Source organism: Pristiophorus japonicus, chromosome 12, assembly GCF_044704955.1.
Source record: "Pristiophorus japonicus isolate sPriJap1 chromosome 12, sPriJap1.hap1, whole genome shotgun sequence".
Lineage (NCBI taxonomy): Eukaryota > Metazoa > Chordata > Chondrichthyes > Pristiophoridae > Pristiophorus > Pristiophorus japonicus.
In genome coordinates, this window is record NC_091988.1 from 146,747,711 (window position 1) to 146,771,807 (window position 24,097).

The following is a 24,097-nucleotide window of genomic DNA, read 5'->3' on the forward strand; positions in this document are numbered from 1 at the left end:
AGTTGGTTCCTCGACATGTTGGTCTAGAAAACCATCCCTAATACACTCCAGGAAATCCTCCTCCACCGCTTTACTACCAGTTTGGTTAGCCCAGTCAATATGTAGATCAAAGTAGCCCATGATAACTTGTACCTTTATTGCACGCATCCCTAATTTCTTGTTTGATGCTGTCCCCATCCTTATTACTACTATTTGGTAGTCTGTACACAACTCCCACTAGCATTTTCTGCCCTTTGGTATTCCGTAGCTCCACCCATACAGATTCCACATCATCCAAGCTAATGTCTTCCTTACTATTGCATTAATTTCCTCTATAACCAGCAACGCCACCCACCTTCTTTTCCTTTCTGTCTATCCTTCCTAAATGTTGAATACCCCTGGATGTTGAGTTCCCAACCTTGGTCACCCTGGAGCCATGTCTCCATGATGCCAATTACATCATATCCGTTAACTGCTATCTGCGCAGTTAATTCGTCCACCTTATTCCGAATACTCCTCGCATTGAGGCACAGAGCCTTCAGGCTTTTCTTATTAACATCCTTTGTCCCTTTAGGATTTTGCTGTAATGTGGCCCTTTTTGCTTTTTGCCTTGGGTTTCTCTGCCCTCCACTTTTACTTTTCTTCTTTCTATCTTTTTCTTCTGCCCCCTTTCTACATCCCTCTGTCTCCCTGCATAGGTTCCCATCCCCCTGTCATATTAGTTTAACCCCTCCCCAACAGCACTAGCAACCACTCCCCCAAGGACATTGGTTCCGGTCCTGTCCTGGTGCAGACCATCCGGTTTGTACTGGTCCCACCTCCCCCAGAACCGGTTCTAATGTCCCAGGAATTTGAATCCCTCCCTTCTGCACCACTCCTCAAGCCACGTATTCATCTGAGCTATCCTGCGATTCCTATTCTGACTAGCACGTGGCACTGGTAGCAATCCTGAAATTACTACTTTTGAGGTCCTACTTTTTAATTTAGCTCCTAGCTCCCTAAATTCGTCTTGTAGGACCTCATCCCATTTTTTACCTATATCGTTCGTGCCTATATGCACCATGGCAACTGGCTGTTTACCCTCCCTCTTCAAAATGTCCTGCACCCGCTTCGAAACATCTTTGACCCTTGCACCAGGGAGGCCCCAAAAATGTCTATCTCTTCTCCTTACAATAGAATCCCCTATCACTATAGCTCTCCCACTCTTTTTCCTGCCCTCCTGTGTAGCAGAGCCACCCACAGTGCCATGGACTTGGCTGCTGCTGCCCTCCCCTCAACAGTACCCAAAGTGGTGTATCTGTTTTGCAGGGGGATGATTGCAGGGGACCCCTGCACTACCTTCCTTCCACTACTCTTCCTGTTGGTCACCCATCCCCTATCTGGCTGTGTAATCTTCACCTGCGGTAAGACCAACTCACTAAATGTGCTATTCACATCATTCTCAGCATCGTGGATGCTCCAGAGTGAATCCACCTGCAGCTCCAGTGCCGCAATGCAGTCTGTCAGGAGCTGCAGCTGGATACATTTCCCACATATGTAGTCGTCAGGGACACTGGAAGCGTCCCTGACTTCCCACATAGTATAGGAGGAGCATAACACATTTCCGAGCTCTCCTGCCATGACTTAACCCCTAGATTAACTTAGTTTTGCAACAATAATGCTAAAGGTTACTTACTGATAAAGAAAATAAAAAGAAAAAACTACTCACCAATCACTAGCCAATCACTTACCCCCTTGGCTGTGACGTCACCTTTTGATTTCTTTCTACTTCTTTTTTGCCTTCTCTCCCTGCTGCAGCTGCACCAGCTGGGCCTTTATAGGCAACTCCGACGTCCCTGAACCTCTTACTGTGACGTCACACTTTGTTTTCTTTTCCTCTCAGGTCGGGGAGTCAGCACTGGTGGGGAAAACAAGACAAAGCAACACCTCTTGCTCCCACTTGCCCGACCTCTCCCACTTATCAAACTCTTACCTTTGCACTCTGACCTGCCGCTGCACTCCAAGCAAGACTGCACCAAGCCCACTCTTTTTATACTGTTCCTGGCTGACTCACCACTGGCCTATTTAGGGAACCAGTTTTTACTAGCTGTCCAATTAACTAAGCTAGCTTGCTTGTTTGTCTCTGCTTTAACCTACAAGAATCCTATCTGTTTAATATTGCAGTTTTACTTAAACTTGTAATCTTATTTTACTTTTAGAAGCTACTAGAAATTGTCACTGGTAATTTACACCAACCTTGAAATGGTTTAAAAGGGAATAACCCTTAAAGTTCTCCCACTTACCAAACTCTTACCTTTGCACTCTGTTAAGGGGTAAGCCATTTAGGACCGAGATGAGGAGAAATTTCTTCACCCAGAGAGTGGTGAACTTGTGGAATTCTCTACCACAGAAAGTTGTTGAGGCCAATTCACTAAATATATTCAAAAAGGAGTTAGATGTAGTCCTTACTACTATGGGGATCAAGGGGTATGGCGAGAAAGCAGGAATGGGGTTCAGCCATGAACTCATTGAATAGCAGTGCAGGCTCGAAGGGCCGAATGGCCTACTCCTGCACCTATTTTCTATGTTTCTATGTTTCTATGACCCACCGCTGCAATCCATTATTAAGGAAGTGGTAACAGGAAATATGATTATGCAGAGTCAATATGGTTTCATGAAAGGGAATCTTGTTTGAAAAATGTATTAATGTTTTTTGAGGATGTAACTGATGTAACTAGCAGGGTAGGTAAAGGGGAACCAGTGGATCCAATAAGGTGCCACATAAAAGTTTATTACACAAGATAAGGGCTCATGGAAATGCGGTAATATATTAGCAAGGATAGAGGATTCGCTTTTTACAATCTATATTACTGACTGAGATGAAGAAACTGAGTGTAATGTATCCAAGTTTGCTGAGGATACAAAGTTAGGTGAAAAAGTAAGCTATAAGGAGGATACAAAGAGTCTGCAAAGGAATATAGATAGGTTAAGTGAATAGGCAATAAGATGGTAGATGGAGTATAATGTGGAGAAATGTGAGGTTATTCACTTTGGTGGGAAGAATAGAACAACAGAATATTTTTTAAATGGTGAGAAACTTTTAAATGCTGGTGTTCAGAGAGATTTAGATATCCTCATAGAGGAAACGCAGAGAACTAGCGTGCAGGTACAGCAAGCAATTAGGAAGGCAACTGACTTATTGATATTTATTGAAAGGAGGTTAGAGTACAAGAGTAAGGAAGTCTTGCTACAATTGTACAGAGCTTTGGTAAGATCACGCCTGGAGTACCATACACAGTTTTGGTCTCCTTATCTGAGGAAAGATAAACTTGCCATAGAGTGCAATGAAGCTTCACTAGATTGATTCCTGGGATGAGAGGGTCGTCCTATGAGGAGAAATTGAGTAGATAGGTCCTGTACTCTCTGGAATTTAGAGGAATGAGAGGTGATCTCATTGAAACATATAAGATTCTGATGGAGAATGACAGGGTAGATGCTGATAGGTTGTTTCCTCTGGCTGGAGAGTCTAGAAACAGGGGGCATAGTCTCAGGATCAGGGGTTTTAGACTGTAGTGAGGAGAATTTTTTCACTCAGACAGTTGTGAATCTTTGGAATTCTCTACCCCAAAGGGCTGTGGATGCTGAATTGTTGAATATATTCAAGGCTGAGATAGATAGTCTTTTGGACTCATGGGGAATCAAAGGATATGGCGATCGGGCAGGAAAGTGGGGTTGAGGTCAAAGATCAGCCATGATCTTATTCAATGGTGGAGCAGACTTGAGTGGTCGTATGGCCTACTCCTGCTCATAATTCATATGTTCTTATGACTGCTACCACCTTTCAGCGTAAAATATGCTGATTGCGCTCTCATATTTGCTTTTATTCTGTCTTCAAAGTAGAAATTGAAGTCACCAGCTGCAGAATCTGCACCTAGATAAGATTCGGTCAACAGAATCTGACACATGAATGAAAATACTTAATCTGAAATTAGTGGATAATAAACTGTTCCCAAAAGACCTTTCTTCTCTTTGCAAGTGTTCCTGTCCAAAATCATGTCTCTAACTGTGGTTACCAAAACAAGCTTCATCTGTTCTATGACCCGTTAAATGAGATGGCTGCAGCCTCATTTACTACCTCGTCCATTAAAAGCAAAAAAGGTTAGCCAGAAGATTATATTTTTGCAACACATAATAAAATTTATGAGCCCTGAACATAAATAGCTGACAGTTGCCAACAGTACCCAACTTTTCTGGCTGGAAGATCCATAAAGTCTTTCATTCCCCAGCACTGACATCCCACATCATGCACAGCATTAAAAAAAATCACCTGGAAAAGCTTTTTGACAAATCATTAAAGTAGTGACACAGGTTAATAAGGCCATAAAAAAGCAAACCAAGCAGTAGGGTTTATTTCTAGAGGGATAGAATTGAAAAGTAGAGAAGCTATGTTAAACTTTTATCAAACCTTGGTTGTACAACTAGCGACCCGCAATTCTGGTCGCCATATTATGCAAAGTATAGAGCGGCGCTGGACAGGGTGCAAAAAAGATTTACAAGGATGAAACCAGAAATGTGAGGTTATACCTATCAGGAAAGGATGAACAGGCTGGATCTCTTTCCTCTTGAAAAGAGAAAGCTGACGGGTGATCTAATAGAGGTATTTAAAATTATGAAAGGATTTGATAGAATAGACAGAGAGTGTTTCCACTTGTGGGGAAGAGCACAACTAGAGGTCATCAATATAAGATAGTCACCAAGAAATCAGATAGGGAATTTAGAATAAACTTGTTTACCCAGAGATTGGTGAGAATGTGGAACTCGCTACCAAAGGGAGTGGTTGAGGCGAGTAATATAGATGCATTTAAGGAGAGACTAGATAAGCATATGAGCGAGAAGGGACTAGAGTGTTACGCTGATAGAGTTAGATGAGGAAAGACTGGAGGAGGCTCAAGTGGAGCATAAACGCCGGCAGGGACTGGTTGGGCCGAATGGCCTGTTTCTGTGCCATATATCCTATGTAATCCTGTGTTTAACATTGGCATAGAGGCACAGTGTTGGAGCAAACTGCAGAAATCTTAATAAAACCAACAAATAAAACTACTTATGGCAATATGCAAAACTGCAAGGTCACATGGAATTAAACATTTCAAGGTAGACTTCTCAGTACGTTTTGGTTTGGTTGTTTCTGTCAAAGATAAACACAAACAAGCAGCTGAATGATGTCAGTATTGAACTGTAGTTTGACAGGAAATATAACCCACAGCCCAAAAACGGGCAGCGTCAAGCCAAGTAATTATGTTTATCAAAGGCAGATAAATAACTTTGTAGTGCCCTATTTATTTAAAGGGTCAGTGGAAGCCACAAATGACGTTCTACACAGCACAAATTTTTTTTTAAATCACCACAAGGAAGGAAATCATTTTTTCAGCAGGGAATTGTATATGTGAGCTTGGCACAAAAGCAGACAGGAAAAATGAGAGGAGGAAACAGTAAAGTTCAAAAACTTTCCAAAATTTTGGCAGAAAAAGTTTGACATTTGAAAAATGCCTTTCTCTCTCAGTCATGTTGAACAATGTGACAAATAACAATTTATTCATTGGTTGGTATATATTGCAAAGTTTTTCTCTCTTTAAAATGTAACTGTAAAAAAAAATTAAGTATAGAATTTTTTTCCCCTGTCTGGTGGGTGAATCCAAGACAAGGGACCATAAGTTCAAAATCAGAGCCAGGCTATTCAGGAGGGAAGTTAGAAAACATTTCTTCAAACGGTGCTAGAAGTGTGGAACTCTCTCCCACATAAAGCAGTAGCTGCTAGCTCAATTCATCATTTTAATCCGAGATCGGTAGATTTTTGCTCGACAAGGTTATAAAAGATATGGGGCTAGAACCTCCACTTTTTTTGCCTACTTAACACTCACTTAACACCCATTTAACCGCTGAAATGACGTGTAACACCCAGATTGGCACAAAATGGAAACTGACGGGCTCTTTTAGGAGACTTATCGCCGAGCGTTACTTTCCCCATGTGCTTAATGCTGAGAAAAAATATTACTGCCCGCCCACTTTTTGTGGTAGAATCAGCAGAATGGATGATTTCAATGCCCATGTTATCACCCAGCGTTACTTTTCTCACGGACTTAACGCCGAGATTCAATAATAACGGCCAGCGACTGTTTTTTGTCGTAAAGAGCATATTTACCCAAACTAGCGGCCATGGAGATCGCCCACCGTCAATTTCACCACCTCGCACACATATCGCCCAGAATATCGCCTGCTCAAAAAAATACCCACAAAAAACGGAACTAGCCAGTTAACGTTTACGTTGATTGATGTTAAGTTGTATTTAACCCTTTCATGGTAAGGAATCACCAGTGTGTAACGGTCCAGCTATCTGAGACAATGCGCAACAAGGTTATGTTCAATAACAAAAATTTAATACCAACATTGGTCTGAAATCATAAGTAACACAGCCAATAACACCCAACCCCCACCCACATCCCACTTTTTCTACCATTGACATAAATCACGTGGTCAACATGTCCACCAACAGAGAATAAAAAGGCAATGCAGTAGCGTGGTCCCCAGCCCCCATACATTGCAACAAATTGCATACACCCAGATGGAGATATAACATAGCCATCGCCTGCGCACATGCACCTCACTTTCCTTCCCCCCTCCCCACCTCTACACCCTTCCCCCCCTTGCTCCACGGCACCTGGCCGAGGAGCTCCTCAGGCAGTGCATTATTGGGAGGGATGAAGGTAGATGCATTGGTTGAACGGGTACAGGAGTGGGGAGTGTCGAGGGGGCAACATTCTCTGATGCAGAAGCAGGATCTTGGTCCTTGCTCGCATCTGTCATTTGCAGGGGTGTGCAGAACCTAGGGGTGGAGTGCCGTGCTCTGGGACCACTGGGAGGGCTGTGGCAACAGTGTTCCTGGCTATCGCTTCCATGGACTCCGACATGCATGGAATGTACTCAGACATGGTGGTCAGGTGTCGGGATATGCCCCCCAAAGCTTTAATAAGCTGGTCACCAATGTCTACAGTCCCCCTGGACAACTGAACCATCTCTCTGCTGTCAAGTCGCGCTCATGGAACAGACCTGCCATGTCCATGAGGCCTCCGCGTGGTTGGCACTGTCCTGGGGACAAATGGGGTGCCCTGTGGAGAGGTGCTTGGGGCCGCCACCACCAGAGTGGAGGCGGGAATGACCAGAGGACCAATAGATGGCCTTGGGGTGGAATGGGTTCTGTAGCGTGTCGATGTAGGTTCCTCGAAGTCCGCGCACTCATCCGTCAAGAAAAGACCCAGCGGATTGACGGGCGACAATCGGAGATCATCAGCACCAGATGTAGTAGGATCATCCACCGATTCCTGCCCCGCACCCCACCTTCTGGTCTCTGTGGCCTTGCCTGGGGCCGTGCTGCTGGCTGAGCTGCAAGACACAAATGAGGTTGTTAGAGGGGAAGTGGGTGCTAAGGTGACAAGGTGAGTCCAGCGCTACCCACAGCATATGCACGACAAAAGCACCACCGCTCTCAAAATCATTGCAGATATCACATTTCATGACCTTCAACACATTGTGGATTGCAATGATTTTCATTAGGTCAGCATTATTTCTATGACACTTTTAGAAATCATCTATCATATATGATTGGTCGGATATGAGTTGGTGTGGCATTTATTGACTGTACATCACACAATGGTGTAAGCTTTACTCACATGGCATCACTTCAGGGTCTGCAGATGCGTCCGTGGCTGTCCGAGGGTGCTTCCCCACAAGTGCGAGCACTCGCTCCTCCATGTCAGTGATGTCGCTAGGGACTGGTGGTCCCCCACATGTTCGCCTCTGCATGGACCTCATCATTGCTAGCTCTTCTGTAAAAGGTGACAGGATGACATGGCATGAGATCATTGCTTGATATCATTGCTAGGTACTGTCCCAGACACTGATACAACACATAACTGACAGATGTAATCATGATTACTATGATTATCATTCTTTACCTAAGGACGTACACCGTGACCGCAGGCTTTGAGTAAAACATTCCCAATAAAAGTGCAAGACCTCACATCTGGTGATAGTCACTCATGACTGTTACAAATCAAATTATATAAATACATAAGTCCATATAAATCAATGTAATATTTACTCTTGCGTATCCCACAAGGTCGTTCCATCGTTTGTGGCATTGGTTGCCCTCACGCACCTCATTGGTCGCCGACAAGACCATCTCTGCTTCTCGATCCATATCCTCTGGTAGACCTTTGGGATGGGCTTCCCACGCCCTCCCTGTGTCAAATCACCCTAGTGTGACTCGACCTCCTGCAGGAGGGAGGCATTTGCCTCATCCGAGAACCTCCTGGCTCTTTTGCAACCTCCAAGGTGCTCCTCTCCCACCTCACTGCTCTCTCTAGCATCAATCTCCACAGTGTGCTGTGATGCCTCCTCCTCTCCTTCCATTATAGGGCAAATTCAGTCAAATATGTGGCTGTTATCAGTTACTTTTTGTTTGCCTACTTGCTGTGAAGCTCTAAAGTCTCCCTCCTTCCACCCAAAGCAGCCACACCACACCCAGCCACGCCTTCAGTCCCTCTGAGCTCCCCCTCTCTCTGTCTCCTCTTCTGCACATGTCATGGTGACCCTTGACCTCCTGAATCACGGGAATTGAGCATTGCCATGCCGTTGCTAAGGAAGGCCACACTTTACGGCAGAAGGTCAAAAAAATTTAACGCTACCGCCCATTTGATATCGCTCACGGTAACGCCCATTTTCAAAAATGTAAACTAGGTGTTTTGAGAATGGGCAAAAAGCTGGCGATCTGAAAACCCTTTTTTACCACCTACGCCGGAAATAACGCCCATTTTTAGGCGATAAGCTCAAACGTGGAGGTTCTAGCCCCATGGAGCCAAGGCAGGTGGATGGAGTTAAGATACAGATCAGCAAATGAATGGCAGAACAGGCTCAAAGGGCAGAACAGCCTACTCTTATTCCTATGTCTCCAAAACAATTATCTTCCCTCTTGTCCTATTAGTGCTAACTTATGCTGAGGTATGGTTTTCATGCTCATAAGGCACGCAACTGTAGGAGGTATCATACTCAATCCTTCAAGCACTTAATGGTGCATATTTCTAGCTAGAATCACTGGATAGTGATCACAGGTGAAGAAACCACATTCATTTTCCCCTTCCTAACCTTGGGAAATTAAAGCCAATTGTAGAACCTCAACAGCCGCCCCTGCAAAGATCTGCCAAGTCAGCAGAGTTTGAAAATTGAATCTGGAATCTATGCTTTTTTGCTGCAACATATATGGATATTTGTAAGAACACAAGAACATAAGAAATAGGAACAGGAGTAGGCCATACGGCCCCTCGAGCCTGCTCCGCCATTCAATAAGATCATGGGTGATCTGATCATGGACTTAGCTCCACTTCCCCACCCGATCCCCATAATCCCTTATCCACTTATCGTTTAAGAAACTGTCTATTTCTGTCTTAAATTTATTCAATGTCCCAGCTTCCACAGCTCTCTGAGGCAGCGAATTCCAAAGATTTACAACTCTCTGACAGAAGAAATTTCTCCTCATCTCTGTTTTAAATGGTCAGCCCCTTGTTCTAAGATCATGCTCTCTAGTTCTAGTCTCCCCCATCAGTGGAAACATCCTCTCTGCATCCAACTTGTCAAGCCCCGTCATAATCTTATACGTTTCGATAAGATCACCTCTCATTCTTCTGAACTCCAATGAGTAGAGGCCTAACCTACTCAACCTTTCCTCATAAGTCAACCCCCTCATCCCCGGAATCAACCTTGTGAACCTTCTCTGAACTGCCTCCAAGCATGTATATCCTTTCGTAAATATGGAAACCAAAACTGCACGCAGTATTCCAGGTGTGGCCTCGCCAAAATCTTGCATAGCTGTAGCAAGACTGCCCTGCTTTCATACTCCATCCCCTTTGCAATAAATACCAAGATACCATTGGCCTTCCTGATCACTTGCTGTACCTGCATACTATCCTTTTGTGTTTCATGCACAAGTACCCCCAGGTCCCGCTGTACTGCGGTACTTTGCAATCTTTCTCCATTTAAATAATAACTTGCTCTTTGATTTTTTTTCTGCCAAAGTGCATGACCTCACACTTTCCAACATTATACTCCATGTGCCAAATTTTTGCCCACTCACTTCGCCTGCCTATGTCCTTTTGCAGATTTTTTGTGTCTTCCTCACACATTGCTTTTCCTCCCATCTTTGTATCATCAGCAAATTTGGCTACGTTACACTCAATCCCTTCTTCCAAGTCGTTAATGTAGATTGTAAATAGTTGGGGTCCCAGCACTGATCCCTGCAGCACCCCACTAGTTACTGGTTACCAACTAGAGAATGAACCATTTATCCCGACTCTCTTTTCTCTGTTAGTTAGCCAATCCTCTATCCATTATAAATAGGGACATAGAACAAGGGGAAAAACACTAAGAACATCAGCTGCCATTTGAAGTATCAGAAGCAGTGTACAGCCAATTTGGTTCACTCCACGTTAACATTCAGAACATGGGCTAGACTTTTCATTTTCTACCATTGGCGGTATGAACTTATCGAGCTTTCAATTCCGTCTGAATACTGCCGCGATCAAAAAACACTATTTTCGGCTTTTTTTCTCCCCCGGCGGTAGCAGTAGTGGGGATACTTCCCTCGTGTAAGGCCGGCTTCTGTTGCAACGGCCTTACTGGCAATGCACATTTTTTTTTTCTTCCCGCGATTCGGGGGTTAGGGGTCAGCTCATGCATGCACAGTTGAGGAAGGGAGGGGTAGAGAGAGGGAGAGGAAAAATCACTCAGCAAGCAGCCTGTTTTGAAATCTTTTGATAACTTTTTGTGTGCTAAATATATTACATACTATAATATTCAAAACATACCCTTATATTATCATAAATAAATAATAATATTACTATTTATAAAAGTTATAATGGAAGATCAGTTGATGGTCGAGGTCGAGGCTGAGGCAAAGGTAGGAGGGAGGAAGAGGGCGAAGAGGTTCACCGTGGACGCCCAAGCTGCCTTGGCCCACGAAGTGGAGGCACAGTGGGACCAATTGACCCGGGGTGGTTGTGGCAAACCCAGCCCCCTCGTTTATCAGCAAATATGGGCACAGATTGCCGAGGCGGTGTCCTCGGTTGCCCAGGTCTGTCGGGGCCAGTCCAGTGCCGCAGGCGCTGGAACAACCTTGTTTCTGCTGCGAGAGTCAGTAATAACTTTAATCATGCACTGACTCATTACTTAAAATGTAAAACTGCCATATTGTGATTTTGTAATGTGGTGTTACACATTATTACTATAACCGATGATATATGCTTTTCCTGTAAATTAATAAGATGTGTTCATCATGCATCACTTGCATGCTAACAGTGCATTAATGGGACATTGTTGAAAGGCATTGGGGGTGAGTAATTGTGGATGTCTATCTGTGTGCTGCACCACTTGCATGCTAACACTGCATTAATGGGACAGTGCTGAAAGGCATTGGATGGGTACTAGTACCTGAGCAATTATCTTATACTTTCAGAAAGTTATCTTTTCAGAAAAAAATTGCTTTCAACAGAGGCGAGCGTCGGCGCACGGGAGAAGGGCCGGCAGAGCTGGAAGAGCTCACGGACCTGGAGCAGCCCTCACAGGGGCACATGATCGCTTGGCCACCCATAGGGGTGCAGATCCGCTGTTGGCGCCATGTAAGTCACGTATAATCCCCGAGCCGTGCATAGTCATGTGAACATAATGCATAAATGATGCCAAGTGATGTAATGTAATGCTGGGGCCATCATGAAATATTATTATAATGCCATGTAGTCTCTGTAAATTCTGTTCATGTTCATTGCATGTAGCGTCTCTCGGTGATGTATAATGCAGTAATGTTGCTCCTATATGTCTGCGCAATGTAAGCGTTAAAATGTCATCATGACCCTTCCTCTCTCGCCCTTCTGCTAACCTCTTCTGTTATGTTTTCTAGCTGACCAGGAGCACTCAGTGCTGATTGTCGTACTTCTGACCGGAGGTGACACTGAAGAGAAGGACGATAATGAAGAAACTATCGAGCTTTCCGACCCACCCCAGGATGTACCGTTGGAAGTAGAAGAAGGGGGGTGGGGGGCGGAAGCTGAAGGGTCCTTTATTCCTGCGATCACCTCTTCCTCAGCCGAATCCATATTTCATGGAAGTATAATCCGTGGAGGCTGATTCAGCAGGGGAGGCATGCTTGAAGACAGGCAGGTGCCGACCTGGACATGGTTGCTCTGTCTAGGGAGAGCGTTGACATTGGTCGAGAGCTCCTCCAGGCAATTGATGGATTAGCAGTCTACCACCTCCTTGATTGGGCACATAATTCTTTTCATTTAACCTTCTTCCAGCTGTATTCTGCAGCATGTAATTAGTTAGCAGTACTGGCTGAGAAATTGCAGGCCCCATTCCTTTAAATGTCCTCTAAACTGTCAAAAATTATTAAATTTTCCTTAAACAACTAAGAAATTAATCCAGATACTCTACTATACCATCAGATTATAAGCATTGATTTCAAACACATTTAAAGTACACTCAAGAATTATTTTAATGCTACCTACAAGTAGAAGCAGCCTTTTCTTCAAGTACATCCGCTTTAAAACATGGCGTCCATACTTCTGGGTTAAGGTCAGGTAAGTGTAGCTTTTTCAGGGTGGTACATTATGCCTGTGGTAATTTGAGCGGTATTTCGGCGAAATGCCGAATTTAGGGCCCGGCAGTAATATGGGCGGTATTTGTGTGGTGCACGTTGAAGTGCATGGAAAATCCACCTGCAGCTGATGGACAGGCGGTTCTGTTTACTGTTAGTGGTAATAGGCTGCCGAAATTACTGCCAGCGGTATATGGCCGATAAATGGGCGCTAATTTCAATTTAAAGCAAATAATGGGCGATAATGGCTTAAAAAACAGAAAATGGGCGGTATATGGGTGGAATGTTATCGAAAGTCTAGCCCTAAAGGCCAACGTTTCATTTGCCTTCCTGATTACTTGCTGTACCTGCATATTAACTTTTTGTGTTTCATGCACGAGGACCCCCAGGTCTCACTGTACTGCAGCACTTGGCAATTTTTCTCCATTTAAATTATAATTTGCTTTTCTATTTTTTCTGCCAAAGTGGATAACCTCACATTTTCCCACATTATACTAAGAGATTGAGTAAACTGGACACAACAAAGTGCATGGGCCCCAACAACATCGCAGATGTCATGCTGAAGACTAGTGCATCAGAGCTAGCCACACCCTTAGCCAAGCTCTTCCAGTACAGCTGGCATTTACCAATTGGAAAATTGCCCAGGAGTGTTCTAGTCACAAAAAACAGCATAAATCTAATCCTACTAAATTACTGTCCTGTCAGTCTCCTGCCAATTATAGGTAAATGAAGCAAAGAGTCATCAACAGTGCCTTCAAGCAACACCTACTCATTGATACTCAATTTGGGCTTCATCAGAACCAATTGGCTCCAAAACTCATCGAAACCTATTCAGAAATGATACATGAGCTTAATGCCGGAGGAAAGGTAAGAGTATTTCACTATCATAGAATCATAGAATGTTTACAGCACAGAAGGAGGCCATTTAGCATGTCGAGCCCGATTATTGCAATTAGTCTGCAACAGGAAGTACAATTTAAATAGGGGACAACAGCTTTTCTTTTTCAGCTTTTAGTCTCTAAACAAAAGCATTTATTTCTAAAGTGTATCCATTGTGGTTCACAATGGTCAACCACATTGGTTAAATAATTCACTGTGCCAAAGGGTGATAGGACATAGTTTGATAGCCAAGATTCCTCATATGATGAATATCTCAACTTGACTGTTAGGAAAAGATTTAGACTGTGGTGAAAGCTGTTCCCCACACAGAGTAAGGAGAAAGTGGAGACCAGGATGTCACTCTGGTTTGTTCCATCGCAGCTTCAAGTGTCCACAGAGACCACAGCATTAGCAAAACCTGAAGATAAGTCATGTGTCCAGCCCAGGAATAAAATGCAAAATAAACACCACGATGGAGACTGAACATACACATTTCTCTTGATTGTATACGCAGAACTATATACAACCAAATAAGCTGCTTGCCACAAGATTGGATTCAATTAACAAAACCTCAGATTAAGATACTAGCAAAAAATACTGTTCTTCGATTACTTGTACACAATTATAATGACATTTTACATATATTATTCATTTGCTGTATTTTGAGTTGATAGCAATTATAGAAATCATGATGATTCTTTAAAAGAAAACTTCAATGTGGGCTATAAACATGCCAAAAATAAATGCTTGACTTTGATATCATTATGCATTTCAAAATCCAGTGATTTATTTTTATTACAGTATTTAAGGTACCCAACACCTGTCACTACAGATTTTCCTCCGTGATGGGTTTGCCACCAAAAGTGTGACAATCCTAGTAAGCTATGTGAGCCCAAATTCAATATGTAGGGCGGGATCCCAATACTATGTGTGCCTATGATCAGGAGCCTATCTCTGGGGGCAGGGGCAGAGCAGGATAAGAGAGGTTCAACCTTACTTAAATTCTAGTTAAGACGCTTAAAAGCAGGCACTTACAATTTTACCAATCTTTTGACGAGTTTGCCGTCCCTTGGGTTTCACGCCAGGTAAGTGTGTCGGGTTCTCAGTGACTCTCTCTTGCTTTGGCTCGTTGACAGCTACAGAAATGGTATAAAAATTACCATTTCACAGCTATTCACTTTCCAATGTCAGAAGCTAAAGCCTTCAGGTTTGGAAGAGACTTGAGCTATATGCACTTTGGAAGTGTTTGCAGTGAACTCTCTATTCACCGTCACCTCCTTGCAGCAACCTCTCTCATCTTTGACCGAGCGCTTCTGTCATCTCGATCTCACCTGCCATCTATTCCAGCAGCATCGGTGCCCTTGAAAAAATCTCACCTTGGTCCTTAGAATCCAACCACGATCAGTCCCAAAACTAACATCACTAAACACACCAGCATTACTACCAACAACACCAACCTTCTCCACAATCACCTGATGCTGCACAGGACACAGGGCATCAGCACCCAACCACATTGCTGCCCGGGAGGCCAGGGTAGGCCTCACCATGACCACATTTACTTCATGTCACGCTGTGCGCCGTAACTGCCACATGTTGTGCCAGGTTGGCACCACCTCACACCAGCTCCATAAAACATCCCTGCAATGTCCAACTCATTCCTTTTTGTTATATATGCCGACTATAGATATACTCTCTGTGTAGTCACTGTATAGTTGCATAAGATGGAGACATGTTACCTGATATACTATCAATAAGGTTTACATTGTGCATATATTATGCTGGCACCACTAGAGGGTGCAAATGTTGGAGACCGGGGTTTCCTGTCCCTGTGGCAGAGGCTGTCCAACAGAGGGCACTGTGGTGGGAGACCTGAGGGTCACCTGCATAGGTGTACAGGGCCCAGTATAAAAGGCTGCTCACCATGCTTGTGCCTCACTCTGGAGTTACGAATAAAGGACCAAGATCACTAACAGTTTGAGTACAACACATTGCCTCGTGGAGTCATTCATAAGTGCATTACAGACATAACAACTGGCGACGAGAATACAGACTTTCACGCGATTATTGCTACCTTTGGCACACTAAAAGACTTCGCAGAGGGTGATGATTGGTATGCCTTCACGGAAAGGTTCAAACAATATTTCGAGGCAAACGACCTAGCAGGGGAGATGGACACACTGGCAGAGAAGCGCAAGGCTATACTGCTGGCCAGTTGTGGGCCTGAGCTCTACCGACTCCTCAGGGACTTCCTGGCACCCACGAAGGCCAAGGATAAGACATACGATTAGCTGACTGAACTACTTCGCGACCAACTAAAACCAAAACAGAGCATTCTCACGGCCAGGCACAGATTCTGCACTCACTGCAGACTTGAGGGCCAGGAGATTGCAAAATATGCTGCTGACTTCAGGAGACTTGCAGCACCATGAGATTTCGGCACACACCTCAACGAAGCATTGCGAGACATCTTCGTTATGGGAATTGGCCACGAGGGCCTCCTTCACAAGTTATTATCTGCCGACACCATAGTCAGCCTACAGAAGGCCATCAGCATCAGTTAGGCGTTCATAGAAACATACATATAGAAACATACATAGAAAATAGGTGCAGGAGTAGGCCATTCGGCCCTTCTAGCTTGCACCACCATTCAATGAGTTCATGGCTGAACATGCAACTTCAGTACCCCCTTCCTGCTTTCTCGCCATACCCCTTGATCCCCCTAGTAGTAAGGACTTCATCTAACTCCCTCATAACCTTGACCTGCAGCACCAAGCAAATTATTCATCCTGTGGACTCAAACCCGGCAAGTACTGTACACAGAATGGTGCCTTTCACAGGCAAGACTATAGAACGTGGCTCTGCCTAGCTCAGAAAGCACAGAACTCAGGATTCCAGAGCTCAGTGTCCGCCGAGGGGTGCTAATCGAGTAGCACCATGCTGGCGTTGCGGAGGAAACCATAGGGCTCATCAGTGTCGGTTTGCTGAGTACGTATGCAAAGCCTGTAACATGAAGGGCCACCTCCAGCGTATGTGTAAAAGAAATACGACTCACCGTCTAGCAGAGGAGTCGGTAGATGACTTTGAATCCAGCGGGGAGTATGATGATTTAGCCAGAGAGGCAGCTCAGCCCCAAGAAGAAGTGTATGGAGTGTATACCTGCACCACCGATTGTCCTCCAGTCAGAGTAGGAATCGCAGGATAGCTCAGATGAATACGTGGCTTGAGCAATGGTGCAGCAGGGAGGGATTCAAATTCCTGGGGCATTGGAACCGGTTCTGGGGGAGGTGGGACCAGTACAATCCGGACGGTCTGCACCTGGGCAGAATCGGAACCAATGTCCTCGGGGGAGTGTTTGCTAGTGCTGTTGGGGAGGAGTTAAACTAATATGGGAGGGGGATGGGAACCAATGCAGGGAGATAGAGGGAAACAAAAAGGAGGCAAAAACAAAAGACAGAAAGGAGATGAGGAAAAGTGGAGGGCAGAGAAACCCAAGGCAAAGAACAAAAAGGGCCATTGTACAGCAAAATTCTAAAAGGACAGAGGGTGTTAAAAAAACAAGCCTAAAGGCTTTGTGTCTTAATGCAAGGAGTATCCGCAATAAGGTGGATGAATTAACTGTGCAAATAGATGTTAACAAATATGATGTGATTGGGATTACGGAGACGTGGCTCCAGGATGAGCAGGGCTGGGAACTCAACATCCAGGGGTATTCAACATTCAGGAAGGATAGAATAAAAGGAAAAGGAGGTGGGGTAGCATTGCTGGTTAAGGAGGAGATTAAGGCAATAGTTAGGAAGGACATTAGCTTGGATGATGTGGAATCTATATGGGTAGAGCTGCAGAACACCAAAGGGCAAAAAACGTTAGTGGGAGTTGTGTACAGACCTCCAAACAGTAGTAGTGATGTTGGGGAGGGCATCAAACAGGAAATTAGGGGTGCGTGCAATAAAGGTGCAGCAGTTATAATGGGTGACTTTAATATGCACATAGATTGGGCTAACCAAACTGGAAGCAATACGGTGGAGGAGGATTTTCTGGAGTGCATAAGGGATGGTTTTTTAGACCAATATGTCGAGGAACCAACTAGGGGGGAGGCCATCTTAGACTGGGTGTTATGTAATGAGAAAGGATTAATTAGCAATCTCGTTGTGCGAGGCCCCTTGGGGAAGAGTGACCATAATATGGTGGAATTCTGCATTAGGATGGAGAATGAAACAGTTAATTCAGAGACCATGGTCCAGAACTTAAAGAAGGCTAACTTTGAAGGTATGAGGCGTGAATTGGCTGAGATGGATTGGCGAATGATACTTAAGGGGTTGACTGTGGATGGGCAATGGCAGACATTTAGAGACCGCATGGATGAACTACAACAATTGTACATTCCTGTCTGGCATAGAAATAAAAAAGGGAAGGTGGCTCAACCGTGGCTATCAAGGGAAATCAGGGATAGTATTAAAGCCAAGGAAGTGGCATACAAATTGGCCAGAAATAGCAGCGAACCTGGGGACTGGGAGAAATTTAGAACTCAGCAGAGGAGGACAAAGGGTTTGATTAGGGCAGGGAAAATGGAGTATGAGAAGAAGCTTGCAGGGAACATTAAGACGGATTGCAAAAGTTTCTATAGATATGTAAAGAGAAAAAGGTTAGTAAAGACAAACGTAGGTCCCCTGCAGTCAGAATCAGGGGAAGTCATAACGGGGAACAAAGAAATGGCGGACCAATTGAACAAGTACTTTGGTTCGGTATTCACGAAGGAGGACACGAACAACCTTCCGGTTATAAAAAGAGTCGGGGGGTCTAGTAAGGAGGAGGAACTGAGGGAAATCCTTATTAGCCGGGAAATTGTGTTGGGGAAATTGATGGGATTGAAGGCCGATAAATCCCCAGGGCCTGATGGACTGCATCCCAGAGTACTTAAGGAGGTGGCCTTGGAAATAGTGGATGCGTTGACAGTCATTTTCCAACATTCCATTGACTCTGGATCAGTTCCTATGGAGTGGAGGGTAGCCAATGTAACCCCACTTTTTAAAAAAGGAGGGAGAGAGAAAACAGGGAATTATAGACCGGTCAGCCTGACATCGGTAGTGGGTAAAATGATGGAATCAATTATTAAGGATGTCATAGCAGTGCATTTGGAAAGAGGTGACATGATAGGTCCAAGTCAGCATGGATTTGTGAAAGGGAAATCATGCTTGACAAATCTTCTGGAATTTTTTGAGGATGTTTCCAGTAGAGTGGATAAAGGAGAACCAGTTGATGTGGTATATTTGGACTTTCAGAAGGCGTTCGACAAGGTCCCACACAAGAGATTGATGTGCAAAGTTAGAGCACATGGGATTGGGGGTAGTGTGCTGACATGGATTGAGAACTGGTTGTCAGACAGGAAGCAAAGAGTAGGAGTAAATGGGTACTTTTCAGAATGGCAGGCAGTGACTAGTGGGGTACCGCAAGGTTCTGTGCTGGGGCCCCAGCTGTTTACACTGTACATTAATGATTTAGATGAGGGGATTAAATGTAGTATCTCCAAATTTGCGGATGACACTAAGTTGGGTGGCAGTGTGAGCTGCGAGGAGGATGCTGTGAGGCTGCAGAGCGACTTGGATAGGTTAGGTGAGTGGGCAGATGCATGACAGATGAAGTATAATGTGGATAAATGTGAGGTTATCCACTTTGGTGGTAAAAACAGAGAGACAGACTATTATCTGAATAGTGACAGATTAGGAAAAGGGGAGGTGCAAAGAGACCTGGGTGTCATGGTACATCAGTCATTGAAGGTTGGCATGCAGGTGCAGCAGGCGGTTAAGAAAGCAAATGGCATGTTGGCCTTCATAGCAAGGGGATTTGAGTACAGGGGCAGGGAGGTGTTGCTACAGTTGTACAGGGCATTGGTGAGGCCACACCTGGAGTATTGTGTACAGTTTTGGTCTCCTAACCTGAGGAAGGACATTCTTGCTATTGAGGGAGTGCAGCGAAGGTTCACCAGACTGATTCCCGGGATGGCGGGACTGACCTATCAAGAAAGACTGGATCAACTGGGCTTGTATTCACTGGAGTTCAGAAGAATGAGAGGGGACCTCATAGAAACATATAAAATTCTGACGGGGTTAGACAGGTTAGATGCAGGAAGAATGTTCCCAATGTTGGGGAAGTCCAGAACCAGGGGTCACAGTCTAAGGATAAGGGGTAAGCCATTTAGGACTGAGATGCGGAGGAACTTCTTCACCCAGAGAGTGGTGAACCTGTGGAATTCTCTACCACAGAAAGTTGTTGAGGCCAATTCACTAAATACATTCAAAAAGGAGTTAGATGAGGTCCTTACTGCTAGGGGGATCAAGGGGTATGGCGAGAAAGCAGGAATGGGGTACTGAAGTTGAATGTTCAGCCATGAACTCATTGAATGGCGGTGCAGGCTAGAAGGGCCGAATGGCCTACTCCTGCACCTATTTTCTATGTTTCTATGTTTCTAAGATGTAAGTCGAGATAAACGGCGTTCCAGTCTTCATGGAAGTGGACATGGGAGCAAGCCAGTCAGTGATGAGCCAGGATGCCTTTGAGTCTATGGAACGAAAAACGATCGAGCTGGTTCCAGTACTTTAGGATCAGCGCCACCGAACTTAAAGAGACATTGTACAATTGGCAATCAATGTAACAAACTGATTAAGATGGTGAACAAAATGTTGTTGTGAGATGTCGGTACTATTCCTAATGTAAAGAACAAAATGTTGTTGCGAGATGTCGGTACCAATCCTAATGTAAAGAACAAAATGTTGTTGTGAGATGTCGGGAATAGAGTGTCCCCAAAAGTAGCAAGCGAGCGGATTCGGGAGGGTAAAGGAGCTGATCCCGATGCCCTGCCCCAGGTGTCCCCACAAGTTATAGGCCAGCGACGTCAGGAGGGTGAAGGCACTGATCCTGATACCCTGACCCAGGTCTATCCCCCGCTGCAGGCACCCGATGGCATTATTCGCCACGGATCTGGAAACGAAAACGGCGCCAATACACGCAGTCAGCCGCCATTGCCCACCGCCCGGGTGGAGACGGCACAGCCCCCAGACCCAGTCGCTGCCTCGGCCATGTCCGGGAGCGAAAGGTCAGAACCAACGAGTTCCCCAAACGGGGCCTGGAACAGCCAGGTTCCCAACACCGTTAGAGAGGACGCAGAAGATTCTGAAACCCTCAAAGGAAGACAGGGAGGCCACACACATCTGTGGCTCCGCCCACCACTAGGCAATGGCAAAGGCCCTGAGTCCTGGCTAGGTTAGCGAACCAAGCTAGCAGGGGGCGCAGCGCCGCCAACAGATGACTAGGACCCTATCCGGTTGCTCTGGAACCTGCGTCCTTGACTACCTGTACTGCTACCTCAGTACTTACCATGACTGAACCATGAATGCAATCCACCCAATCCTGGCGCACGACCGCAAAACGTAACGAATGTAAGTCACTGAACCAAGGTGCTGAAATCCAGGCCTTGGTGTTCAAGAAGATGATATCCACTGCCAACACCATCTCCAGCAACAAAGTGCATGCCACAGTCTTTGTAAGTTTTGCAACTCCATAAACCCATCCAGCCTACCCCTCCTCAGCTGCATCTTCATTAGCATGGTACCCGGGTCCAACTCCCTGCAGTTTACCACTTATTTATTTGGTTTCGCCGAGGTAACCTGCACCCTCCTGTGCTACCATAGACCCTTTAAGGAGCAGCAGGGTTTACAACTTGGTCCTACATCAGGTCTCTGCCTCTCCTTCAACTATTTTTTACCTCCTCCCCGACCTGGCAAACATTTAGGCCCTAACTACCACCTCTTCCCCAGTTTTCCAATTACTGGTGTATCAGAGGCATTGCAGGCTACATTTACAGTCTGCAGATCACTCTGTGTTTAAATGAGTTGACCCTGCAATTTATGGCAGAGTCAGCGCCATAACCTGATGGCAGGCCTACCTGCCTCACTTCTGGCAGCACAATAGCACAATCAGAATTTTGGACCCTTGGTATTTATTTTAGGTTTCAATATTAAATTTTACCATGCTTTTGTTGCACCAAAACCATGCCAGTGCTGTACACAATCCAACAATTACACGCCAGCAGTTTAACAGCACAAGTGCCTGATCAATAAGGAGTTTAAAGGATCAGTGACCTTGACCCATTTAATGACTATTACATGATGCACAACAGCATCAACTGTTCACCTAAGCTGCAGATCCAGAGGATATGAAGTTTTTCTATGTGAAAAAGTTAATTCTGTATTGATTTCAAAGAGCTGATACAAGTTTTGTTAGGGCATATTATAGGTCATATAATCAGTGTTATGGTCCATTAATATAATCTTCAACATTTTTTGACTGGATGAATTTTAATATCAGGTTTTATTAGTTTAACCCAAAAAACTGGAAAATGTAACTAACTTAATTGAAAGATAATTAAATCAGATTCTAAATGGAGCTAGGTACATGAGTAGCTTTGTAAAGAGTGCTATACAAACACCTAAATAATTAGGAGCCAATAAGCAGCAATTATGTAACCAATACAGCATTATAGGGAGAGACTACAGTATTCTTAACATCTGAGCAGGAAGTAAACTAGGCCCCGAGTATGAAGGTTAAGGTACCAGGAACAGAAGTTGGTGATCTAAACTCTTCCAACAACATTTACAAGGAGCCCATGGACTTCTTTATCACTAAGATTGAGACAATCCATTCAACTGCCTCTCCTATTTCCTGCTTCCTCTTACCCACCAAATGAAAGCCCCCACCAAGCTTCTCCCCGTCCTAGCCCTGATCCCACAACTTTCTCTCCTAACTCCCTTCATGCCCTCTCCGAACTCATCTTATCCATGAGATCCACCTCCCGCTCTTTTGATCCAATTTCCACTAAACTGTTGACCACCCAATTTCCGTATCTCTGTAACCTCCTCCAGCCACACGACCCTCCAAAACTCTGTTCCTCTGACTCTGGTCTCGTTTATCTCCTGCCCTTCACCCCACTATTGATGGTCATATCTTCAGCTATTTAGGCCATCAATAGTCGGGTGAAGAGTGGGAGATGCACGAGACCAGTCTGGAACACCCTCCCTAAAGCCCTCCGCCTCTCTAACTTCTTCTGCTTATTTAAGACCCTCCTTAAAAGCCACCTCTGACCAAGCTTTTGGTCGCCCTTCTAATATCTCCTTCTTTAGCTCAGCATCCATTTGTGTTTGATTATGCTTCCATGAAGCACTTTGTGATGTTTCACTATGTTAAAGGCACTATATAAATTGTTAATGTTATTATTATTATTCAGGAGACCCATAGCATTCTTTAAGCATTGACCTGCAGATGCTATTCTAATTTTCCGGTACATTCCCAGGAATCCCGTGAATAATGTTGACCAATTAAAAATAAAAGTAAAAAGTATTCAATGTTATGCCAGATATTCAATCACAAATAACTTTTGTAAATTGTTTAAGAATTTTACAAAAGTTGCAAATATTCCAAGTAAAGGTAGATTATAATGGGCCAGATTTTGCTGTGGTGGGCCATCTAATGGCATCTGCCATTAGTTAGACTTGCCTTTGCACGTTTAGGTTTTTAAATTAAAAATTAATTAAAGACTTTCTGTGGCATGTTTAGTTTGTATCTACCAGCAACTTCACACCATTCAATGCATTTGGATGATGAGGCAGACAGTGAGATACTGTTTTTGCAAAGCTAATGGCGAGTGCCATTAGCTTCACCATTATTTTGATGGTAAATTGTGGCCCATTCACGTGACTTTTTGTTAAAAATTACCAGGAAGCAAAGTATTCATCTAAACACTGTTTATAGGAAACGTTTGGCAAATCTTCAACATTACTAAATAGGCCAAGTTTCACATCGAGTTTATTTGAAACTTCTGGACTTGATACAAATGATATCATACACAACACTGTACATAGAAAGCATACTAATAAAGAGCCTAAAGATTGACAGAGAGATGAAGATACATACACCTTTCATATAGGAACATAGATAAAAATTAGACGTTACAGACCTTTAAAACTCTTCAAGAAAGGAGTTCACGATTCACATTCCACTCCCCAGGGGTTGCTAACCTAATTTTAAAACAAAAACTGGCTCTAGAAGCCTAAATCAGAGAATTCAGACTTTTTGTTCCTAGTACTACACTCCTACAAGCTGCAACAACTGCCATGTGGTAAAAATACAACAGATTTCAACATGTTTTTGCCATATGGAAATCTCATTTCCTTTGTGCAGTAAAGAAACTTCAACTGCTCCTCCAAAATAATGCAGATGGAGACTAAATAGAGCAAAATCTTCCTAATGAGTAGAGAACTGGGCAACATTTAGCAGTCTAGTTGATATTTTAGAAGCCTAGGGAACTAGGCTGCTGTAAATAATGACTTCAGTGCTGACATCTTCCACACAAAAAGAAGGGAGAACGGGAGTGGGTTGAATTTAAATTTAGATTTGTGAGATTGAAATCTGAAACACATTACAAACTGTTGACCCGGATGATTTTAATCAAAAAGTTCAGAAGAGAAATCTTGAAGCAGCTTGGGGATGATAATGTGAGAAGCCAAACCCTCC

General features: G+C 44.2%; 1 long non-coding RNA gene across 1 annotated transcript; it reads right to left on the reverse strand.

Annotated features, from left to right (window-relative positions):
- Nucleotides 1-6,660: 6,660 nt before the first annotated feature.
- Nucleotides 6,661-23,682, reverse strand: LOC139277008 (uncharacterized). Its single transcript, XR_011596014.1, has 3 exons — nucleotides 23,541-23,682; nucleotides 7,683-7,838; nucleotides 6,661-7,395 (listed from the first exon to the last, which is right to left on the reverse strand). It is a non-coding gene; the product is annotated as an uncharacterized lncRNA (long non-coding RNA).
- Between the last annotated feature and the right edge of the window lie 415 nt (nucleotides 23,683-24,097).